The 12,317-nt window shown below is 31.2% G+C and overlaps 1 long non-coding RNA gene across 1 annotated transcript; it reads left to right on the top strand.

Annotated features, from left to right (window-relative positions):
• Positions 1-3,821: 3,821 nt before the first annotated feature.
• Positions 3,822-11,522, top strand: LOC122307681. Its single transcript, XR_006241797.1, has 2 exons — positions 3,822-4,102; positions 6,044-11,522. It is a non-coding gene; the product is annotated as an uncharacterized LOC122307681 (long non-coding RNA).
• Positions 11,523-12,317: the final 795 nt, after the last annotated feature.

Raw genomic sequence — 12,317 nt, 5'->3', positions numbered from 1 at the left:
GCAAGATGCGCACTCAAGCGTAGATTCTCCTTGGTCACTCGTGGTGCGTACAATGCGCAGTACGCACTACGTGCGCATTAGATCCATCGTTGTCTCATTTATTTTCACAATTTTTTGAATTCATTTAATTTTATCTCATTTAATAATTATAATTTTTTTAAATTTTAAAATATAATATTAAAAATATATATTTTAATAATAATTTATTTAATTTTTAACTAAACTCATCTAATGTGATATGCGAAAACAAACGAGCTAATCTCTCCTACTCTATCCCGGCTTCGTCCCTTTTGATTCCTTTGGGCTTTTCCCGGCCTTTGCAAAAAGTGAGTCAAACTTAATCCGTTCCGTTCCGTTAACCCTTCATGAAAACAACAGGCATTCGCTATTTTGAACGGCACCTGTTGAAGCAAGGGTCATATCACTAGTCACTTGACTCATATTGCTGCTCGCATATGTTCTCTATGACGAAGGTTTTGATTTTTTTTAAATAAAAATGTTACTTTAACACTTATTTTGATATCTTATTTTGACATATTTTATTTTATTTTTTAATTTTTTATTTGATAATTAAAAAAATTACTATTAATGTATTAATTTTTTTATATTTTTCAAAAATATTTTAAAATAATAAAAAAATATGAATAAAAATTTAAAAAAAAAAACGATTAGATGATTTTAGCCTAACAATAACTTGCAGCGGTCAACTGCAAACGGTAGAATAGTACCACTCTTTTTTAAAATTGAGATTCCTTAGAGTGAAATAAAAATTTCAAAGCGTTATATAATTTATACATGTATATTAAAATGTGGCTTATCTTGATTTAAATTGTTTTTATTATGGTATTAGTCTTTCTCTTTCAATTTTATGAAAATAGTTTAGAGTTCTCGTTCTATGGAGGGTGGATTTGAGTTTTTCATGCCATCTTTCTAAGGAAATAATTTATACAATTTTAAATGCCCATACTTTTAAATAAAATAGATAAATTTATAACTCACAAAAAGAAATCTTATTTCTTAATAATAGATCTAACTATTTTTTAAATAAAATATGTCAGGCTACGCCTACTAAAATTATACTTAATATTACACTTTTTTTTATGAAATTACTACCTCAGTATATGTTCAAAATAAGATTCAATATCAGTCCGAGTTATGTGTCTTTTATGAAAGTAAAAAATGTATTCATTATTTTTTTATTATCTTTTTATTATTTTATGATATGACATTAAATAATAAATTTATATAAAAAATAATTTTTAAAATATGAGAAAATGGTCAGAGAAAAAATATGATAAGTTGTATTACACGTATGAAGGGTGCATATATGGATAGGAATCATAGGATGGTAGAATACTAGAAGTGGTAATTCCCAATATCCATAGGAAAAAAAGGAAAAAGTTCGGCTAGATTGGTGATATGGACAGAAGCTTGGATCTGGGCGGCTTTGTTTGACGAATCACCATTATTAAGGGGAGGGCAGGTTGTACGGGGGAGCTTCTAGATGTGGGCCTGATTCAAAAAGGCTTGGTTGCGTGCAACGTTTTTCTATTATTATGATTGTTCCAAACATTTTATGTAACATAAAAGAATATAATATAAATAATTAAATTTATTTTTTTAATAATTTAAATATTTTAGATAAATATTAATTTTATATAGTATGAGAATAAATATTTAAGTTTAATTAAATTTATTTTTTTAATAATTTAAATATTTTAGATAAATATTAATTTTATATAGTATGAGAATAAATATTTAAGTTTGAATTTTGACTTTACAATATATTTTATTTAATTAAATATTTTATATATTAATCTTACTTTGAGAAAAATTTGACATATATTTGAAGAATAGTATTAAGAATATAATTTAAATAATTAAATTAATAGTGACTTTAATAGTGACATTCAAGATCAAGAGATTGTGCTTATTTAAGGAGTACCACTATTATACCTCTTAATTTATACTAAAAAATAATATTTATAATCATTGAGTATGTAAGTGCTGTATTATTTTTTAAAAAAAATATGTAAATACAATGAAAATAAAATTAATTTTTTAATAATAGATATCATCATTTTTTAAAATGATTATACGGTATTTACGTACTTCACCATTGTATATAGTATTATTTTAAAATTTTATTTTTAATATATTTTTTAAAATAAATCATATGACATGATATTATGGTGTCACATCAATAAAATAAAGTGAGTGATAAATATTGAGTTTTCTCCCATACGCCATTTTGTTGTCTTAGTGGGATTGCCATTGCCTCGTGCAAATCTTTTTGTTTGTTGCATGTTGGATGGGGCAATTCCTTGGCCAAGTACGTACTTCAATAAAAAAGTATCTCAAAAATTAATTGTTCCATCCTCCATAAAATAAAACCTCAATAACAAATGTCTGGCTTTGTAAAGGAATCATCTTCTTATTCACACTTCTCTTATACAAGGGAAGTTGTTTCCAAATTGGTAATGGATCATCACTCTACATATATATATATAATCTATTCATTATGTATTTTTTTATCATTCCACGATGTGATATTAGATAATAAAGAGTTCACGAATGAAAATATAAGAAATAATATCTAATCATCTAATACCATAGTATGAGATGATGAGAACATGATGAAAATTGAGATGATAAATAATATTACACATATATATGAATAGTAATGCCTCTCATCATTAGCTTACACATATCTTACATTTGATCAACCTAACACCCAATGCCTAATAATACCTTCAAAATGTAAGTATTTTCTTGAATATTCCCTCATCTACCTCCCCAACTGCTGAGGCTATTTCTATGTAAACTTTGATGCTATTATCCGCTCTACTAGCACAAAATTTGAGAATATATATGTTGGGATAACTCATTCATAACCACTCATATGTTTTACACGGCACATGCCCCCTCTCCACTTTTGGGATAAGCATCTATACCATTATAGCTTTTGCTCAAGTTCACATGATTGCTTTTTAGGAATTTGTTCTTGTGAAAGATGTCCAACAAGTAATCTCTACCTTTCAACACTCCAACAAGGACAACAGAATATAAGGCCATGTTTGTGTACAAGAATATTTTTAGATATTTTTATATATTCTCAAATATTTCATTTTCAAACATACTTAAATACAAAATATTTTTCAATTTTAAAGTTATAACTTTTTTATTTAATTATTACGACTTTCCTAAACTTTCAAACAAAACATAAAAACAATTTAACTTTTTTAAATTCTAAAACAAAAATAATATTAAAAAATAATATTTAATATTATTTTTATTCAATTTTTTTTCTTTCATTTCCTAAAACTCAATAAACATCCAAACTCAAATCATTTCACTACTATTTACAAACAATCTCACTATTCACATATATTTCTAAAATATTCTAAGTATTCAAACGAAACCTTACTATTTATATATATACTACGATTGCCCCATTTGGATTCAGGGTTTATCTTAGTTCATTTCATCTAATCATTACAACTTTTCTAAATCTCCACACAAAATCTAATAAATAATTCAACTTTTTTAAATCTCAAAACGATAATAATATTAACAAATAATATTCTGACAATATTTTATTCAACTTTCATCTTAATTTATCTCATCTCAACTTACTATTCAAACCTCATCTCAATTCATTTCATATCAACGCATCTCATCTCAACTCACTATCTAAGTCTCATTCTCGACCGTTACTCTTTTTCCAGAAGTGTTTTAGTTGCATTATGTCTTCACTTTCTTTTACCTCTTTTTCTCTAGTTTTCTTCTTTTTTTTTAAGCTTTTAAATGTTAGAGATCTAGAGTTTTTAGTCTACCAAATCACCACACTACCCTGCCATCAACTCTGCTACAAGGAAGCCCCCTTAAATAGAGCATACCACACTCCCAGCTAATGTTTATAAAACTAAATATATATATAAATATATATATATTGCAAACACAGCCATAGTTCTTCATTTCTCTTACAAGGAAACCACATTACTCCCTCACTTCTTCCTTTTTGCAACCAAGCTTTCTGCAATCAAGTTGTTTCTCTTATTTTCCTCATTTAGAAGAATATCGTCCCTCCCTCCTAACCAAGGTAATCACCTCTCTCTCTCTCTCTCTCTCTCTCTCTCTCTCTCTCTCTCTCTCTCTCTCTCTCTCTCTCTCTCTCTCTCTCTCTCTCTCTCTCTCTCTCTATGTAATGCTAGATCTAAAAGGAAAGAGTTTTTTCTATAAAAAAATCTATTTAGATTTTTCCACAAAAAATAGTTCAGAATTTTTTCTTTTAAAAAATGAGCTTGACTAAGTAATGGCGAGTTGCCGGATATGCCAAGATGTATATGGTCTTGTGAAGAATAAGGTTACCAAAGGTATTAGATGATGTAGCTCAAATTAGTTAGTATGTATACAATGCGACGTGAAAAATAGTTATCTAATGTATATAAGAACTACTTGATACCCATAATGAAATCATTAAAACTTCAATTTCTTTCTTTTGCTACTTTCTTTTTTTCTCTATGACTTTCTCCTTATACAAACACTGAAATTATTCATAGGATCAAAACGAGATTGTGAGAATTGGCTCTTTTATCTTCATCATCAAGTCAACTTCTTCCTCTACAACTTCCTCATTTGAGGATTATTTAAATCCATATTTTATCCATAATGGAGAAAACCCTAGGTTTGTGCTGGTTTCTCAACTGTTAATAAAAGATAATTACGATTCTTGGAGTTGCTTGATGATTGTAGCACTTAGTGCCAAGAATAAAATGGGCTTTTATTGATGGAATTATTCAAAAGTCTCTTTTGTCTGATTCTCTAAATGCGGCATGACATTAGTGCAACAACATCATCATAGCATGGTTCTTGAATTCTTTTTCAAAGACCATAGCCAATAGTGTGTTGTCCATGAGAACTTTGAAGGAAATTTAGGATGAGTTGAATGACCGATTTTCTCACGACAATGGACCACGGGTTTTCCAACTTCGAAAAGAAATCTCAAATTTCTCTCAAGGTCAGCTCTCAGTTAGTGATTATCTTACTGAATTGAAGAGGTTTTGGGATGAGTTAGAAAATTACGAACCCTTACGTGGATGTTCTTGTGGAACATGCACTTGAGAAATCAACAAGATTTTGTTTGACCACCAACAACGTAGATAAGTGATGCGATTTTTAATGAGACTGAATGATTCATTTTCCTATGTGAGGGCTCAAATCTTGTTGTTAGATCCCCTACCACCCTTGAATAAAGTATAATTTTTGGTGCTACAAGAAGAAAGATAGAGAAATCACTATCAATCATTCTTCAAATGCTGAAACTACTGCTTTCTTGACTACTACACAAAAGAATGGTGGCAACCTACATTTTCCTCGAAAAGATAAGTCTATATGTACTCACTACAAGATTTCTAGACACACGATAGACAAGTGCTACAAGTTTCATGGTTACCACCTAAGTAACGCAATAAAAAGCCAAGAATTCCATCAACCAACCATGTTAATGCACAAACCCTCATTTCTCAAGAACAACTACCAGCAACTCTTGACCAGTGCCAGCGACTATTAAGTTTTGTGAAACAACAATCATAACTAAGGTTTCTTGTTCCATTAACCAAGTAGGTAGTTCTCATTCATCTACCAATCAATCTGTGTTGAATTTCTTAGGTATTAAATTAATCTTTTCACCCTTTAGCATTCAAGATACAAATCATTTAGTTTTCTCTTTTACACATTTTTCTATATTCTCAATCAAATTTGTTAATACCTCGTGGATCGTTGACATTGGTTCCATGGACCATATTGTTTATTTGACTTTCTTTTTCATGAAAATTGATATTGTAGTCAATACCATAGTCAAATTGCCTAATGGAAATCCAGTCTCTATCACTCATGTTGGCTTGTAAAATTTTTAGATCAAATTGTACTTTTTAATGTCCTTTGTGTTCCAAGTTTCAACTTCAACCTTCTCTCTACAAGCAAATTTACACATAGTATATCTTGTTGTCTTATATTTATATCTAAACACTGTCTCATTCAGGACCTATCTTTTTGGAAGATGATTGGACTGGGTAAAAAATGAGATGGTCTATACTATCTGCTACAAAAATTTTATGTCACCTCAAGTATTCTGGCTCAAGATTCTTTTCCTTCTGTCTCAATATTTTCTTACAATTTCAATTGTATACCTCTTTCAAATTACCATATATGGCACTATAGATTAGGCTATTTATCATCTGCTAGATTGAATTGGTTACACAATGTTGTACTCGTACTCAAATCTGATAATAATAATCATCTTTGTACCATTTGTCTTCTGTCCAAATAGCAAAAATGATCATTTGTTCCTAATCAAACAATTTCTCAGCATTGCTTTAATCTTATTCATTGTGATATTTGGAGACCCTTATTCAGATGGTTCAAAATATTTCTTGACCATAGTTAATAATTTCTTGAGAAGCACATGGATATATCTCATGAAACAAAACTCTGATACACCTTCCTTTTTAATCTCTTTATTTAATATGATTCATACTCAATTCAATTCTAAGATTAAATAAATCAGAATTGATAATGGTCCTGAGTTTAATCTTTCTTCATTTTTCCAATTTAAAGGTGTGTTATATAAAAAATCTTGTGTTGAAACTCTACAACAAAATAGTGTTGTAGAAAGAAAACATTGACACTTACTCAATGGCTAGAGCCCTTAGGTTTCAAGCCAATCTACCTCTAATATTCTAGGGTAATTGTATATTGACTACTACTTACTTGATTAATCATATTCCTACTCCCTTACTTTTCAATAAATCACTCTATGAAGTTCTTTTCTCTGTTCCTCCCAGCCATAATCATTTGAGAGTATTTGAGTGCCTTTGTTATGCTTCCACATTGACCCATAACAGACACATGTTTGATTTTAGAGCTCGAGCATGTGTTTTCATAGGATACTATTTTGGTATTAAAGTATAAGTTTTATGATTTGGAATCCTATTCAATATTTCTCTCTCGAGATGTGATATTTCATGAATATGTGTTTCATTTCTCTTCCACTTCTTCTTTACCTACTACCACTACTGATTTGATTTTCTTACTTCTCTTCCTACATCTATTTCTACTCCTACTCTTAGAAGATCCTTGAAGAATATACAATCATCTACTTTCCTATAGAAGTATCATTGCCATCTTTTCTCATCCTCTCCCAACTCCTCGGACATTCCTTCTCAGCAGCAAGCAATTTCTATCTCTTAGTCTCTTTCTAATTTTCTCCCATATGATCGATTCTCTCTTTCTCATAAGTCCTTTATTGCTGCCATATCTTCTCAAAGTGAACCTCAATTCTTTTCTCAAGCTGTTAAAGATTCATGTTGGTGTGTGGCTATGGATCCGAAATTCATATACTTGAGGCCAATAATACATGGACTATCACAATTTTACCTACTGGTAAGACTCTCATTGGCTATAAATGGGTATATCATTTCAAATATTGTTCTGATGGCTCCATAGGTGGTACAAAGCTTGTTTAGTAGCCAAAGGCTACACTCAACAATAGGGCCTAGACTACCTTAAAACATTTTTCCTCGTCGCTAAAATGCTTAGTGTGAGATGTCTCTTAGCACTTGTTGCAATTAAACAATAGCAACTTGTTCAATTAGATGTCAATAATGTTTTCCTTCATGGAGATCTTCATGAAAAAATTTACATGCAAATTCCATTAGTTTTGGTAAAAAAGGGGAGAATAAAGTTTGCAAAATTAACAAATCCCTTTATGGGCTAAAGCAAGCTCAAGGCAATGGTTTGTAAAACTGTCAAATTCTAATTTTAGCATTGGCTATGTCAAATCTGGGTCGGATTATTCATTATTTACTAAAAGTAGTGGTTCTTCTTTTATTGCTCTTTTAGTCTATGTTGATGACAATACAATTGCAAGCAATGATGTTGATAATGTAAATTCATTGAAGGCTTTTCTTGATGATAAATTTTGCATCAAAGATCTAGGTTCCCTTAAGTACTTCTTGGGACTGGAAGTTGCTAGATCTTCTTGTGGTATTTATATTTGTCAAAGAAAGTATGCTCTTGACAAACTTACTGATTCAAGCATGCTTAGTGCTCGACCTACTTTCCCTCCCGTGGATCAAAAAATTGAATTGACCAAAACTAATGATTCTCTTCTTGATGATCCTACTGTGTATAGAAGATTAGTTGTACGTCTTCTTTATTTGACAATTACCCGACCAGACCTTACTTATTCTGCACAAGTTCTCAGCCAATTCATAGACCATACTCGAAAGCCTCATTTGGATGCTGCCTACAAGGTGCTTCAATACATCTAAGGTACCATAGTACAAGGTGTTTTCTATTCTACTTCCTTTGAGCTTCATGTTAAAGCTTTTTGTAATTTAGATTAGGCTGGTTGCCCAGATTCCTGCAAGTAATTGACCTGATATTGTGTCTTCATTAGAGATTCACTGATTTATTGGAAATCTAAGAAGCAAACAACTATATCAAGAAGTTCTACATAATCTAAATATTGAGCCATGACAACCACTTGCTGTGAAATCATATGGTTGCTATATTTATTCACTGATCTTGGTATTTCTCATCCCCAACTAGCTTTACTTTTTTGTGACAATCAAGTTGCATTATATCTTGCTGCAAATTTAGTATTTCATGAAATAATCAAGCACATTGAAATCAATTGTCACTTGGTTCGGGATAAGATTTAAGATAGGATTGTTAAAATGCTCCATGTTTCTTCCAAGAACCAGCTTAGTAACATTTTCATCAAGCCCTTACATAGAGACCTCTTCACTACCTTATTAAACAAGATGGACATTCATAATTTGACAACTCCATCTTGAGAGGGAGTATTGGTTAAAGTAATTTAAATTAGTTAGTGTGTATACACTGCCACGTGGCAAATAGTTATCTAATTTAGTTGTGTACAACTGTGTATATATAAGAACTGCTTGATACCCATAATGAAATCATCAGAAATTCAGTTTTTTTTTTCCTCTACTTTATCTTTTTCTCTTTATAAAAGCATTGAAATTCTTCAAAATGAAAGGATTTTTTTCATAAGAAAAATGCTATTTGGATTATACACCATGGTAATTGGATCTTTCCGTTATTCAGTGAGTTTTATCTTGAATTAAAATTCATTTGAAATAAGAGATTTTTCCAATATGTCAAGTGTGGTCATATCCTCCCATTTCATTGCACATTTTCGATTTCATTGCTTTGTTAGACAAAATGAAGAGATTTTTTTTTTTTTTTCAATGGAACCTTATGCACACCAAGTATGGGCATGATTGGCTTTGTATATGTAGTCATTATTACTTTAAGCGGAGAAAGTAGAGGACAACAATAGATAAAAGGATGAGAAATTGGGGATTAGAGATTAAAAAAAAAGGCCATGACATGCTGCTATTGAGGAGTAATACAATAACTTGGTAGACTATTTACTCGATGTAAAAGACCATTGATGTACCCTATTGTGTGAACCAAGGCCTTCAAAACAAAAAGATACCATTGATGCAATTGTGGAGAGGGTAAAAAAGTCTCAGTCTGAATATTGTGAAAGGTAAATTGGAGTCTAATGAAAGAATGTACAATACCCATTAGAGTCTAATAGAGATCTTCCTTGAATTGATTATTCCAATTTACTTTTAAATTGACACAAATCTGAGTATGTGGATGTAATTATGACAATTGTTTAGCTTTGATGGCTGCCATGAGATAATTGTTTAGCTTTGTACAAAATTTTTGTCTAGCTTTGATAGTTGCCAATTGTTTAGCTTTGACAGAAATTGTAAGAGCAATTATGAACAATTGTATGGTTGTTTTTAATTGTATTGGAATTGACCGCGCAGGGTTTGAATACCCTTTATGAACATCACTTGTATGAACTATGAACATCGGTTTCACGAATTTATTTGGTTATTTGATGTTCTTATTATGTGTTGCACAACAAAGTGCCTAAAATGAAGAAAACAAAATCTTGATGATATTCACGAGAACAACATCTACAAGGTGATCGACACAGTATTACACAATCTTCAAAAGTAGATCTTTTACAAAATATTTTTCAACATCTTATTCATAGAGTAGAAGGTAAATCACAATCTTGAATTACAACATCTCATTCACAAAATTGAAGAGTGGATCTTTTAAAAAAGTAATACAAAAGTACACTATAAGCCTAATACAATATAAGCCTAATCAAATAATTGTCTGAAACTATTTAGTATAATATAAGCCTAATATTCAACACTAGTGCTTTCTACATTGATAGAGATAATCATGGAGGAAGACCTTCTTTACTGGAGCCACCATTTGCTCCAAAATGGTTGAAAATGAACAAGTTAATTATAATGAACAATCCCCAACATGTGCACAAATATAATGGTGCCACCTATTTTTCACCTCCTGTTTTCGAAGATTATCATACTTATTTTCAATATTGTCTGTCATCTGTATGAGTTTATCCTTGTTGTTTTGAGCTTATAGTTCTCTTTTTAAGACTTTATCTCCCATTTTCTAAACTTGAAACTCTCTCTTTAAGACTCCATCCCCCCTTAGCTAAACATAAAGCTCTCTTTCTAAGGTTTCTTTCATAAATAGTATTTATGAGTTCAACTTTTCTATTGTTAGTATCATTTACCTACTTGAAAAACTGTATTTCAAAACCCATTGAAAGCAACAATTTAGTTAATATTAAGAACCTATTAATATATTGACATATTCACACTTTTATATATAATAGTGTGAGAAATTACCATGTTATATTTTGGGCAAGTAATAAATTGTCACCCTGGATTTTTTGTATGTGTGATATTTGGAGTGGTACTCTCAAACCGCACCAACATAGGGGTAAGTCCAGCCAAATCCTATTGATAATAGCAAATGATTATGAAGATGCCATACTTAACTAAGACAACCACTAGACCTCTACATGATATGGACCAATTTTTTATAAGATGCCAATTTGTTGAAAATAGATAGCACATAGCAACTATAGTTAGTATTTTGGGTTTGTACATATAACCATTACATGTGGTCAGACTTATAATTTTTTGAACTTAAGCTAGTATTCTGGGTCTATACAGTTAGCTATGGTCAGTATTTAGTATCTGTAATGGTTTGTCAATATAAATGGTTGTTAATTGACAAACCAGTTTCTGTGAATTACATGCAAAAATTACAACGTATTTAACATGAAGTAAAAAAATCACAACTAACATTCTTATTACAGTATAGCTAATATGAAGTCAAATCATCTCTAACACCCCCTGAAAATTCATAACTAACATGAAGTTAGATTAAGAAACATCATCTCTAACACCCTCGAAACAAAAACTAGCTCTAAATCCCAAACCCAATTCCCAATCACATGCATGATTTCAAACAAAAAAACATAGAGACAAGCTATGAGAGAGAGAGAGAGAGAGAGAGAGAGAGAGAGAGAGAGAGAGAGAGAGAGAGAGAGAGAGAGAGAGAGAGAGAGATAGCGTGGTGAGAGAGAAACCCTATGTGAAGATTTCAAAGCCTCTAAGTAGCTCTCTCTTAAGCTTGTTTTTGTTGAACATGAAAAGCCCTAGATGAAGAATCAAAAGCCTTTGAGCAACACTCTCTCGAGTCGGTTTCTGTTGTGCTTGAAGAGCCCTTAGAGAACATTTGGAAGCCTCACATGCTCTCTCTCTAGGAGCTAGTTTTTGGTGGAGAAATAAAGGAATATTAAAGCAAATGATTTAATTTAAATGAGGGCAAAATTGATATTTCATATATGTTGACATTGAGGGTATGCGGGGTGTGTTAAATTGAAGACTTTCGAAAAGTATTTCTCATCCTGCCATTGGTAGTGCCGCTCAATTTTTATCCACCATGACTACATTGTCCTATCATCATCCATCGCTCAATGCGTGTCTACCATGTGCCACCACCAACACACGTGGCTATCACGCACCACCATATCATCTCGAATCTCTAACTTCTTTTGACACTAACAAATTATAATTGGATGCTAGTTGGATTTTCATGTATGATATGAAAATATGTTTCATTTTTCCCTAAGATTTTTCTTGTCTTTCTTCTAAGGACTATCAACTTCGCATTTGCACTCAATCGCCACCCACCACCCTACCAAACACACCCCCACAGGGAGCTTCCTAGTGTTTAGCTCCACCTCTCCATGAAGCATCACCTCATTTTGATTAACGCATTAGCCTCACGCACTATTGCAAAGTTTGCTGCCTCTTTTTGTAAAGAGTTTTGTGTTTTCTTTTTATGGAATTGCATTTGGATATTCAATTGTCCAA

The sequence above is a fragment of the Carya illinoinensis genome, chromosome 4 (genome assembly GCF_018687715.1).
Source record: "Carya illinoinensis cultivar Pawnee chromosome 4, C.illinoinensisPawnee_v1, whole genome shotgun sequence".
In the NCBI taxonomy this organism is placed as follows: Eukaryota; Viridiplantae; Streptophyta; class Magnoliopsida; order Fagales; family Juglandaceae; genus Carya; species Carya illinoinensis.
Note: the sequence above shows the minus strand (reverse complement) of the source record. Positions and strands in the feature narration are given on the sequence as shown.